The 12,153-nt window shown below is 45.0% G+C and overlaps 1 long non-coding RNA gene and 1 pseudogene across 34 annotated transcripts in view; one reads left to right on the forward strand and one right to left on the reverse strand.

Moving 5' to 3' along the window:
- LOC103345229 (uncharacterized) overlaps positions 1-12,153 on the forward strand; it is a 31,207-nt gene that overhangs the window by 3,652 nt on the left and 15,402 nt on the right. For 9 of the 34 annotated variants that reach the window (XR_011385599.2, XR_011385607.2, XR_011385601.2 and 6 more), the window contains exons 3-5: positions 7,777-7,994; positions 11,177-11,357; positions 11,566-11,649. This is a non-coding gene — a long non-coding RNA (uncharacterized LOC103345229). Of the gene's footprint in view, positions 1-7,776; positions 8,030-9,833; positions 10,336-11,176; positions 11,358-11,485; positions 11,650-12,153 lie in introns of those variants that run through there. The other 25 variants (XR_011385605.2, XR_011385610.2, XR_011385606.2 and 22 more) reach the window with 6 other exon arrangements.
- LOC127487935 (putative palmitoyltransferase ZDHHC24 pseudogene) lies at positions 5,315-6,395 on the reverse strand (annotated as a pseudogene).

Below are 12,153 nucleotides of genomic sequence, written 5' to 3' on the forward strand. Positions count from 1 at the left end.
CCATAGTGGATCTTACGTAGGTATTAGAAGCTCTGGCATTGCCAAATAATACTTAAGCTCAAAAGGCTGAACATTATTCAGATCTTTTCAAAAACAGATCTGTTTCTGAAAGGTTTTGTTTAGTCTTGCAAACTCTTAATCACTAATGTAATTGGAAAAGACCCACAAAATGAAATGAATATAGACTATAATGCACTTTGCACATCCCCTACACTGTGGTGATCCTCTGCTGGAGTTCTTCATGGGTCTTCTAGATGGCCCCCGTGGCAGGGGTGAGGAACCTTTTTTCTGCCAAGGGACATTTGGATATTTATAACATAATTTGTGGGCCACACAAAATTATCAACTTCAAAATCAGCCTGCTGTAGATTTATTGAATATCAAATACCTCCTGTGTTTGCCTTGGCAGGGCCAGAAAAAAATGATTTCACAGACCTTATATTGCCCAGAGGCCAGATATTCCTCACCCCCTGCAAAAATCACAGATTGTGAAGATGGGTAGTGAATGAAAACATAAGGCCCTCAGCCTGTAACACTGAGATGATTTAATTCCTGCAAGACTAGATCAGTATACTGATGTATTAGTGGAAGTGATTCCTTTGCTCGGCTGGAATTTTTTGTAGGTGTTCCCTGTATGCTGACCCTATTGGTCACCTAAATTTACTGCTTTTTTCAGACCTGTCCTCATTTCCCATTCAAGAAACAGAGGTTGTTCCCAGGAAACAAACAAGAGCCTTCTGCCACTTGGAGGTAGAAGAATAGGGGATGGAAGCAGGAGGGATTATTTTCTGAGGACTGCATGCCTGCCAGTCAGGGGGCCACAACCAAGAGATGATGCCAAGTACAGTCTGGGGTCAAAAAGTTAGGCAGGGGCAGACCACATGTGCGGTAGGTTAAATGCTGCTTGAAATCCCTGCATTGCATACTGGAGTTCCTGATTCAAGTCCCATTTACTCCGCTTCCTGTGCAGCTTCTTGTTAATGTACCTGGGAGGCAGCACTTGATGGCTTAAGTACTTGGGTCCCTGTCACCCATGTGGGAGATCCACATGGAGTTTTTGACCCCTGGCTTCGGCCTGGCCTAGACTTGGCTGTTCTGGCCTTTTGGGGAGTGAACCAACGTATAGATCTCTCTTTGTCTCTGTGTGTCTTCTCTCATTCTGCCTTCCAAATAAGTAAATTAATTTTTTTTTTGAAAGCTCAGGTGGAAGCCAGTGCTGTGGTACATTGGGCTAAGCCGCCACTTGCAGGGATGGCATCCCATTTGGGTGCCAGTTGGAGTCCAGGCAATGGAAGATGGCCTAAGTGTGTGGGCCCCTGCCATCCACATGGGAGACCCAGAAGAAGCTCCTGGCTCCTAGCTTTGGCCTGGCCTAGTCCTGGCCATTTTGACCATTTGGAGAGTAATCAGTGGAAGGTCTCTCTCTTTTTCTCTCTCTCCTCTTTCCCTGTAATGCTGCCTTTCAAATAAATAAATCTTTTTAAAAATCAGGTGATAATGCTTCCAGTGAAGACTTTTCTTATTGGAAATTTATCCCCAACCTCCTTTCCAAATAATATAACTTCTCAGACTCATTTCAGATCTTGGACTTCACTCAGTGAACATTAACTTTAAATATTCAATAGTGTGGTCCATTTTTCACCATTTAGATTTATTTTGGAAATGTTTTCCAATATTGTATGATTTCCTTCATGGATTTCCTATTAATATTTGCATTCCTATCTTATACTTTGCTTAAGGTTGTTTGCTGACACATAATGAGTGACTATATCTTTTCAGTGAGTGAACATCTTTGGAATGTGACGTTTTTCCTTTTAAATTATCTTCTTAGGATAACTTTCCAAGACTGAAATAAATACATAAATGAAAGGGTTTGAATCTTTTCATTATTCTTGATGCATGTTTCCATGAGAGGCAGTGTCCAGTTTTTATTAAGAACATAGGGTTATTTACTTTGACAAAGCTTTATTATGCCAGCGCTGCCCATACTGGTTGCGTAACAAGACTACACTCTGTGTCACAGTTGTCTGTTCTATGAAATCGGGGATACACTAGTTAATACTGCACAGAAATACTAACAGAAAGGTGGACACAATAATAGCCATCATTATAGTCACTGTAGATATGAAATGTAGTGTATTTGTACTCTTGCATAATGAATTTCGCACGTCTTCTACAAGGGTTATCTTCTACATGCTTTTTGTTCTGTGATGTTTTATTCCTCTTTGAACATTAAGGCATTTAGTGGTATTCTTTTCATAGTTTAATAATTTTGAAATACCTTTAAAATGACTAATGCTTAAAAATTTCCTATTTTATTTTCCTCTTTTTCTAGGTTTTGTGGTCCATATTTTCCCTTCTGATTTTTTTTTTTATTGCTTTATACTTAGCCTGCAATTTGTTAGCTTCTTTGTCAACTCAGTTACATTGGCCTCCAACGCCTCCTAGGTACTGTTGGTCAAAAGGAATGAGGGGAAAGTGATTGAGGTAAAGTTTAAGACATTGTCTTCAGGCCATTACAGCATAGATCTTGAATTATATTCAACTCTTGCTATTTTCTGGCATTCTAATTCTCTTGATTTATCCCCTCCAACCTTTCTGGTCACCCTAATGCCCCTCCCCTTGTCTTCCTTTTCCTTTTGTCCTCCCTCAACTTCTAGCCCACTCTTCTTTCCTTTATGTCTATGCATTATAAATGCTATGGCTATCAGTGTTAAAATATTGTTTGTAAGGTGATATTCTTTTCTCACAAGTAAATGTAGTATGATAGTTTATTTTTTTGCATCAAATCATGTAGACAACTACATGCACAGATAGTGAACCAACATTTTCATTTATGTTCTTGGATGGGTGAGGCTAACATCTGAACAAGTAGACTAAGTGAAGCATATTGTCCTTCCTGATGTGAGTGTACCTCCTGCAGTCAATTGAAGGCCTAAATAGAATGAAAGGGTTGACCCTCTTCTGAGCAAGAGGGAACTGTTCCTGCCTGTCTTAGAGCTTAGATATTACTTTTGCCCAGAATTTGTTCTAAAATATTAACTTTGACTCTCCAGGGTCTCCAGCTTGGCAAGTGCAAGTCTTGATACCTGTCAACTTCCAGAAGCAGCACAGGGGAGCCAACATCTTTTTTTTTTTAATCTTTGTGTATATAACTTTATTGAAAGCATTAGATGGGTAGATACATCACTTTCATGAATTGGAAAATTCAATTTCACATGGATACCCGTTTTCCCCAAGTTGACCTATAGGTTCTAGTGGGTTCCATTTATGATCTCAGAGGAGTTTTTATTGGTGAGACTTGATAAGCTGATCCTCAAATTCATCTGGAAGAGCAAGAGCCAAGAGTAGATCTTAGTGGATTATTCTCAAAGGGAAGGGAACGGGGTAGCTAAGATGACCCATGGAACAGAAGAGGAAACTTGCTCATGGCATACTACGTACGCAGTGGATCACTGTACCACAGGGAAAAGGAATGGCCCGCAGCCATACACAACAATGGGCTACATCTCAGAAACAAAGCAGGAAGTGAAATGGCAAGGTGTAGGAGAGTAAACTTCATGTGAGTTCATTTGTGTAAAATACAAAAACATGCAAAAGCAGTATGAGCCCATGTCAGAAAAGCAAAACAAGGGAACTAGTGCAAGACAATGTCCCCCCACCAGGGAGGGCTCAGCGGGGACCCTGCAGGAAATGGAAACTTTTCCACATGGGTTGGGAGGTGGTTGTTTTACAAATAATCTTGCAGCTCCTCACCATGTAATAAAAATCATGAAGATATCCTGGGGTGTGAGGGATGGCAGGGAGGAGGATTCAGGGCAAATCTGCCAATGCTGACGTGTAGCACCAAGAGCCAGGCACAGCGAGTCCCCAATATCTTTAAAACACCGTAAACCAGCCAATGACCCCAGTAGCTCCATCCTCTTGGGCGTGCACAGAGCCTGCCACAAGGGCCCTGAGGTTAAGCCGAGGGTTAGGGCACCCATGTCCCACATTAGGGTGTCTGAGTTCAAGTCACTTCTCTGCTCCTGACTCCAGCTTCCTGTTAATGTGCACCTCGGGGAAGCAGCAGGTGATGGCACAAGTAGCTGGGTTCCTGGCACCTGTGTGAGAGGCCTGGACTGAATGCATCTGGTGCAGTTGCAGGCATATGGGGAGTGATGCAGCGAATGGGAGACTCGCTGCACTTCTCTCTCAAATTTAAAACAAGGGGGGCGGACCCCTCCGGAATTCTTAGTCAAGCCTGCTGGAAGGAGGACCTTCCCACATTTTCTGCAGACTTTTACTTAACCCTGTTTTAGACCCAGACCCTCCTCCCTCCCTTCCCCACTAACCCTGAGACCTGTCTGGTTTCTTTTTCAAACAACTCTTCACCCCTTCTCGCCCCAGAAGGGTGACTGTCAGGGATGAAGTGGGACCTGTGGGGAGGAGAGCACCGGAGCTGCCCCTGACCTACTTTCACTCATCCCTACCATCTGCCTGCAGCCTCGCCTCTCCTTCCCTGCCACTGGCGGAGTTCCTGAGCCTCTGCAGGGTTCTGGGGGGCGTTCTGCTGGCTTCCTGGTCCTGGGAACTTGCAACCCAACCCCTTTCTGTGCTTCCAAACATTGCCAGCCTCTTTGGCCTGTTGCTGCCTCTCCTCTCACTTTCCTTCCCTGGCTGAATTCGTATCTTTTTTATCTCTTTACTGTCATTTTACTGAGATTCTAAGAGAAAACTTTTGTTTACACCTGCCACACTGAGCCTGTCTGCTTGCAGTCTTTATGCAGGAATGGTTAACAAGGAGTTCTGGAGGAGCAGGCTTCACAGAGGCTTCAGCACCCCCTGCCTCGGGTTTGTTCCCTGCTTGCTTTAGCTGTGCAAGGTGAAGACGAAAGCAAAGACCTGGAATTGAGCAGGGACCCAGCTCCTTGAGGAATAACCTGCTGCCTCCCAGGATGCGTGTTGGCTGGTGGCCTAGGTTCAGTCCTGCCCCCTTTACTTGCTACCCCATGATCTCACTGAGCTTTAAGATTTTCACCCATTGAGAAAGGAGAAGTGCTGCCCAGTGGCCTGGGTTAGCTAAGAGAGGCTGTGTGAAACTGACAGAGTGCTAGACCTGGGAATGTTTGCCTTCTCACCACCAGATCCCAGCAGCCTGGCCCCAAGGAGGGGAGCCCTGGCCCCTGAGACCCTCAGGCCTGACAGGGCAACCAGAAACAGCAGCCCCGACTTAGGGAGGGACTGGAAATCCAGTGAAGACGGGGAGTGGGGCGTGGGGGCAGTGAGCAGGAAAGTCAGCAGTTGATTAGCCTGGCAGAAGGGCAGCAAGGCCCTGAGTTGCAGGTGCTGAGCTGTGTAGGGCCAAGGCCAAGGCTGAGCTGGCATTGCCCACTGCAGGCATCAAGGGCCAACCTGCCTCTCCGCCTGTACCCCCGCCCCGCCGTGCAGCTTGAGCCCTTCCTGGAGTCAGGAATCCGTGAGTCCCACTGCCTCTGAGGTTGGGAAGCTGATCCCATCCCCGGGCAGTGGGGAGGCCAGGAAGGGACAGAGCCAGACGAGGGTACAGTGAGGACCCAGGACAGCCTGCAGGTTGTGGCAGGGGCCCAGGTTGTAGGAGTGCTGGCCCCGAGCCCACTCCAAACAACAGCATCCCCTGTAAGAGCAGCCTGGCTGAATGCAGCCGCGCCCCCACCACACATGGGTCCATCATGAAGGCCAGGGCAAACTGGGCCAGAGACACTCTGTGAGCAGCATGAGCCAGGGCAGCAGGAGGAGGGCGATGGTGTGTAGGGCACCTGAGTACACAGCAGGGCTGCCAGCACGAGGCCCAGCAGCATGGAGACATAGAGCAGGACACCAGCGGCCTGGAGCAGCAGGCACAGGAAGGGCCTGTAGTTGTGGAAGCCCACACAGCGGTCCAGCAGGTGTCAATGGTGGTCCTGATGCAAGATGCAGACGCGGCAGGCAGAGCAATGCCCGCCGCGCGGCGGCACCTGCTTTGACACTGGTAGCAGTACACCTGGCCCAGGCCATAGCCATGGATGCTAGGATCCGAGCCCAGGAGGAGCCCCATGTTGCCCTGCAGGTTAAGCAGCTGGAAGGTGCCCAGCGTCAGCTGCAGGGCCCTGGCCAGGGTTTCCAGTGGTGGAGGCCTGGGACTCAGCACCAGCATGTAAGTCAGCTCCAGGCCCATGGCAATGGCCCACAGCACCCTGAGCACGAGTGGTAGCCACATGGTCACCCCTTCAGCACACCTAGCCGCCCTTGGCAGCCCCATGGCCTGTACCCCAATCTTTTTATAATGAATCTACAAAAATAAGCATTGCTCTATAGATAAATGATAGAAAAATAAATGTTTCAACTTCATATGGTTTCTATCAGTTTGAAGAACTTTGACTAATAAACTGGCTCAGGCAGGATATTTCTTTGAATATAAAGTGCTCAGGTGTCAGGCCTTGTGGTTTAAGAAAGCTGAGTAAAACAACCTGAATGCATGGAATATAATGAAAACTCAAAGACAATGAATACAGAAGAAATGCTTCTAGAAACAAGAGGAGGACACTTTAAATGTGGGTATAGTATAATAAGCCAATATGGCCATGTGAAGTTGCTTCATTGATAAGACAACTAGCATTGCCTTGGTGATGAGGTGGCAGGATGCAAGGGCCTATCACAAGCTGTGGACCATCCACCAACACCAAAGGACATGGACAGTAATACTGTGTTGGTCAATTCCAGTGAGGTGTTTCAGAGAGCCATGATGATACAGGTCCTCAGAACGTGCCAGCACTCTTTAAGCCTGTGTGTTTGCCTATAATAGATGACTTTCCTGAATAATGCCTTGCACATTGCCAAAATTTTATGGCCAAACTGTTGTTAGGATGACTGAATTCCTGTCAGTAATGCCAGGATGTTCTCTTATTACAGTTCAGATCCATGGTTTTAACTGTAGTGTGTTGTTCTTAGAACCAAAGACAAAATCTCTGATGCTGCCTAACTATCTGTCTAATGAACTCCTAACACAATACCAAGGTAAGTGCAGCCTTGTGGGGGAAAGCAGGACTCTTTTCTGGCTCTATGAATGTTGGGCCTAGAAGAAGAATCTCTCCTGAATCTCAAGAAATCTCCCCAGCCAGTCCGCTGGAGGTAGCACACAAGGGTGTGCACAAAACACACCAAAAGATATTCAAAAACTCTGGAGTACTTGGACTTTCTCAAAGAGGTCCTTTGGGTTTCTTGCAGACTGCACCTGAACACCCCTAGTGCTGAGCAAACCCAGCCCTAACATTCTGCTCTTACAACTCCTGAAAGTATGGAGGGTTCAGCAACACTGACAATCCTAAAGGAAACTGCCTCCTGACAAATCATTTCAGTTTATTTACTGCTCTGTGGTGGATTACTGCCTGGTGGATATTCAGAGCTGGGATAAAAGACATCTGCAAACATTTTTCCAAGGCACAGCATGAGGTGTCCCTCTCTCCCTTGCATCTCCATACCTAAATCTGCATGCAAAATTGAGTAAAGCTCCTTTGTTGGGGCAGGACCTCAACAAGTGAGTATAGTCTTTTGAGCTGCAGGATGGAGCCTCAATTGAGCTAAAGAATAAACTATGACTTGGAGGGAATGCATGGCCAGGGTTGGACAGTGACAAGTGTTACAGTGAACTTCACGGAATCCCCTTTCCCTGGGACACCTGCGTGTCATCATCTCTCCTGCTATGGCCCTTCACCTCTTCGGGTCCGTGTCTCCAGGTGTCAAATCATCTGATGTCTCTGCGCCTTTCTTAATTTTCAGATGTGAACTCGGTGATTCTATTGAGCAGATGAAAAGGTCAAAACACCGTCCAACATTATCTTGGAACAGCAGCCATAGGTGCATCAGCAGAAGGCAGCACTGGCACAGGAGCTCCTGGCCCCGTGAACAAAGAGAATCTCCATGGGGGTGGTAGTGGCTAGGAGCTCAAGAAACATGGGCTCAGCCAGTAGCCCTGCACCTCACCACTTTCACCTCAGGCAAGTGTTGGAGCTGGAGCCCATTTCATCCCCAGGTGCGTTAGTCTAGTAGTGGGCAGGCTTAGGAGGTATCTTCCTAGAGAGCCACTCTAGGTCCAGGCCTCCTCTCTCCCAGGACTCCTTCCCACCCTTCCTGAACCAAAAGTCACCTTAGGGGTTTCAGGCAGCTGGAACTTGCCTGCCCTTGAGCATTAGTGAGGTAGTACTGCTCCTGGGTACCGAGGTAAATATTTTCATATAGTGAGCCAAGTAGAGAAACTTTGGCTTTCTTCTACGTTTGTGTTAACAGTTTGGAACTAGGACCATGTTGAGGGTGAGCAGAGTAAGGCATGGAGGGTTACATTCTGCCTTTATTTAAATTTTTGAAAATTTGTTCATAGTAATTAATTTTATCTATTTTTCAAATAAATCAGCAAGTTTTACCTATCTGGAATCCTATGGGTTTTGGAGCCTCCTGAAATTTTTTGTGGAGGAAAAGTCATCCCAAAAGATAACCTCTATGTGGACATGGCACAGTAGGAGACTGGTAGAGAGGTTTTAGGTAACAGGCGTTTAAACACAAGCGTGAAATGAATGTCACGTATTTCATTCACAACTCCAAATACTAGACATCTGTGGTTCTCTTTTGTTAGAAAGCATGACTGAAGGCCGGCGCTGCAGCTCACTAGGCTAATCCTCCGCCTGTGGCACCGGCACTGCAGGTTCTAGTCCCAGTTGGGGTGCCGGTTCTGTCCCAGTTGCTCCTCTTCCAGGCCAACTCTCTGCTGTGGCCCAGGAAGGCAGTGGAGGATGGCCCAAGTGCTTGGGCCCTACACCCGCATGGGAGACCAGGAGGAAGCACCTGGCTCCTGGCTTCGGATTGGCGCAGCGCGCTGGCCGTAGCAGCCATTTGGAGGGTGAACCAAAGGAAGGAAGACCTTTCTCTCTCTCTCTCTCTCTCTCTCTCTCTCTCTCACTGTCTAACTCTGCCTGTCCAAAAAAAAAAAAAAAAAAAAAAAAAAAAAAAAGACTGAAACCCATGTGCAGGTCACTTTGGGTGAGAAGGTATTTGGCATGGCAGCCATTCTGAAACCTACTTCATGACTTGGATTCCATTGTGCTGGATATTCTGAAGTAGAGAAAAAAACAGAATATTCCTTTAGGAAAGGAAGTTTCCTTTTTGTTTTAAAGATTTATTTATTTGAAAGGAAGAGTTATAGAGAGGCAGAGGCAGAGAAAGAGGTCTTCCATCCAACAGCCAGAGCTGAGTCAATTCAAAGCCAGGAGCCTGGAATACTCCCCAAATGGCCGCAACAACTGGAGCTGAGTCAATCTGAAGCCAGGAGCCTGGAGCTTCTTCCAGGTATCCCACGTGTGTACAAGGGCCCAAGATTGGGCCATCTTCTACTGCTCTCCTAGCCTATAGCAGAGTGCTGGATCAGAAGTGGAGCAGCTGGGACTCAAACCAGTGCCAATATGGGATGCCAGCACTATAGGAGGCAGCTCTACCCACTATGCCACAACGCCGGCCCCCAGAGAAGTAAGTTTGAACTTTGGAGTCTTGTGAATGGAGAATCTGAAAAAGCAACTCTAGCTTATGGAAAGTTCCCATTAGCAGAGAGTAACTAATTGAAAAAAATCATAACAGAATCAAAGTACATTTTAAGTATCTGTATAAAATTATATATATGAATGAGGTACAAGTTATATAACTATGCATAAGTAATATCTCATGTATGTTTTTAAATATGTATATGGAGGGGCCGGCGCTGTGGCGAAGCAGGTTTAAGCCCTGGCCTGAAGCGCCGGCATCCCATTTGGGCACTGGTTTGAGTCCTGGCTGCTCCTCTTCTGATCCAGCTCTCTGCTATAGCCTGAGAAAGCAGTAGAAGATGGCCCAAGTCCTTGGGCCCCTGCACCTGCGTGGGAGACCCAGAAGAAGCTCCTGGCTCCTGCCTTTGGATTGGCACAGCTCCGGCCGTTGCAGCCATCTGAGGAGTGAACCAGCGGATGGAAGACCTCTCTCTCTGTCTCTCCCTCTCTCTGTAACTCTACCTCTCAAATAAATAAAATAAATCTTTAAAAAAAATTTATATGGAAATACACACATATATTTACTAGGATATATTAAGATGTACTTCTATGAGAAGACTGTAAGATAGGAATGAAAGCATTGTATATTTCATATAATTGATAAGTGGATCAAATGACATAACCTATGTAAATATCCAGCACAGTGATTCACATCAGGCACAAGCCCTTTGACATGTTATATCATGTTACCCCATTATATGTCCTATTGCCACACTATAATCCACGTCACATATCGTATAGCAGAATGAGACCTGATCAGGAGCCACAGGTGAGTTTCTTCTGCAGAGAACCACTGAAATAGTTGCAAAGGAAATGATGCACTGTTTACATTTGCATCACAGAAATCCCAGGGGAGCCAAGTGTTTTGGAGAATTGGTTAGGGTATTTGTGAAACAAGGTCATGTATGAACAGTCATTTAACATGGCTAATAGGTACATGAGATTTATCTTTCAATGCTCTCTGATTTTCTATGTGTCACATTTTGTGTAATTAAAATGTGTAATAATCTGATTTGCAAACTCAAATGTTGACAAGGCCAGGCGGGCAAGACAGAGTAGCAAGCAGGGAGAGGACTGTGGCAAATTGGGGAAGACTATTTCTTCCAGAAGGACAGGTGTATTCAGCTCCATTTCAGTTCTGGTGGCCAGGGATATTTTTTCAAGACTGACCAAAATCATAATATTTTTGTGAAACCTGTGGTTGTTTGATTGTTGGAAGTGGACTGAAATATGTTTTATCAGTGTACTATTGTGTTTAAGGGATGGAAAATTCTAATTACTCTGATTTGATCATTTCATATTGTACATGTATTGAATTATGCTTTATCCCAAAACCATGTACAATTAAAAAAAAAGTGTTCTGCCATCTAAGCAAGTTTGGTAAAGCAGAGGTATGCTGAAGCTTCCAATTTATTAACTACTTGAAACAAGTTTCATTCACTTGAAAGTAAGAATATAAGTGAAAATATTTATGAGCTAAACATTGTATCCTGCCACTCTTCTGTCTCATTTGTCCTCATTCTAAGTCTTGCTCCTGTATTTGCATTGCTCTGTAGCTCCCTTCACTTCCAGAAGTTCGTATAATTTTATGTTTCTCTTTCCATACCCAGTTCTGATATCAAAGTTCTAAATACCAGGAACCAAGATGTCACAAGTGGCTGAGATAAGAATCCTGAAAGTAAAGAACCAGAAACCATCTGAGATGCTCTCTTTCTTGTCCATTTGATGGTTGTTCTTAAGTCGTATGCAGGTCCTTGACAGACCCTGGCAAGCAAGTCTCCACGTCACAAGGTAAACAGGCTGGGGAGGCAGGGTATCCTTAAGGGCCCCAGGGGGATATTGTGAAACTAATATCTCTTGAGAACAGGAAATGCGCATTTGTTTTCTCAACAACTTTGCTTGTTTATTTTTTCTTTCAGTTGAAGTAACATTTCTGTTTAGTTTTCAAAAACATTTTAAATATGATTCCTGTTTTACTACATTCTGTCCTTGCATCCAGGCATCCATTCATTCATCCTTCATCTTTGTGTAATGGTTTCTGCAAAAAGGTTCCATGTCAGCCCTCATCATTTCTTCTTGAAATGTGAGTACATTTATCATCTCTGGTATGGATTTTTCTGAATTACTAGAATTTTTACAATACCAATTATTTTATACTAAGATCAAATGTTAGATATAAGAACAGATATTTTAAAAATATAGTATTTTATCTTGTTCCTTTTGAAGAATAGGAAATTGTCTTGCATTACTAGATGAAATGCAAGAGCTTCAGTTCATTTGTCTCTTTAGTTGCCTTGAATGCTGTAATATGTCCCCAATGGAATGCTTACTTCCTGCATCCTCTGTGTACCATGCTAGACTTTTTCCTTAGCACTTGATTCCCTCAATTCTCTACAGTCACATCAGCTCTATGGTCACATTTAGGTCCCCTGCCTCCACAGAGCTTTCAAGAGTTCCCCAAAAGAACTACCTGAGGCTCAAATGGTCAAAAGCTTTTTGAAAATCAACTATTTGATCCTCACTCATGGGCTGTAGAGACATTCAGAATGCTGTTTCATGTCTCTTCAGTCTCTCCCCTAAAGAGTAG

Source organism: Oryctolagus cuniculus, chromosome X (assembly GCF_051225735.1).
Source record: "Oryctolagus cuniculus isolate XC-2025 breed Fujian yellow rabbit chromosome X, ASM5122573v1, whole genome shotgun sequence".
Taxonomy (NCBI): Eukaryota; Metazoa; Chordata; class Mammalia; order Lagomorpha; family Leporidae; genus Oryctolagus; species Oryctolagus cuniculus.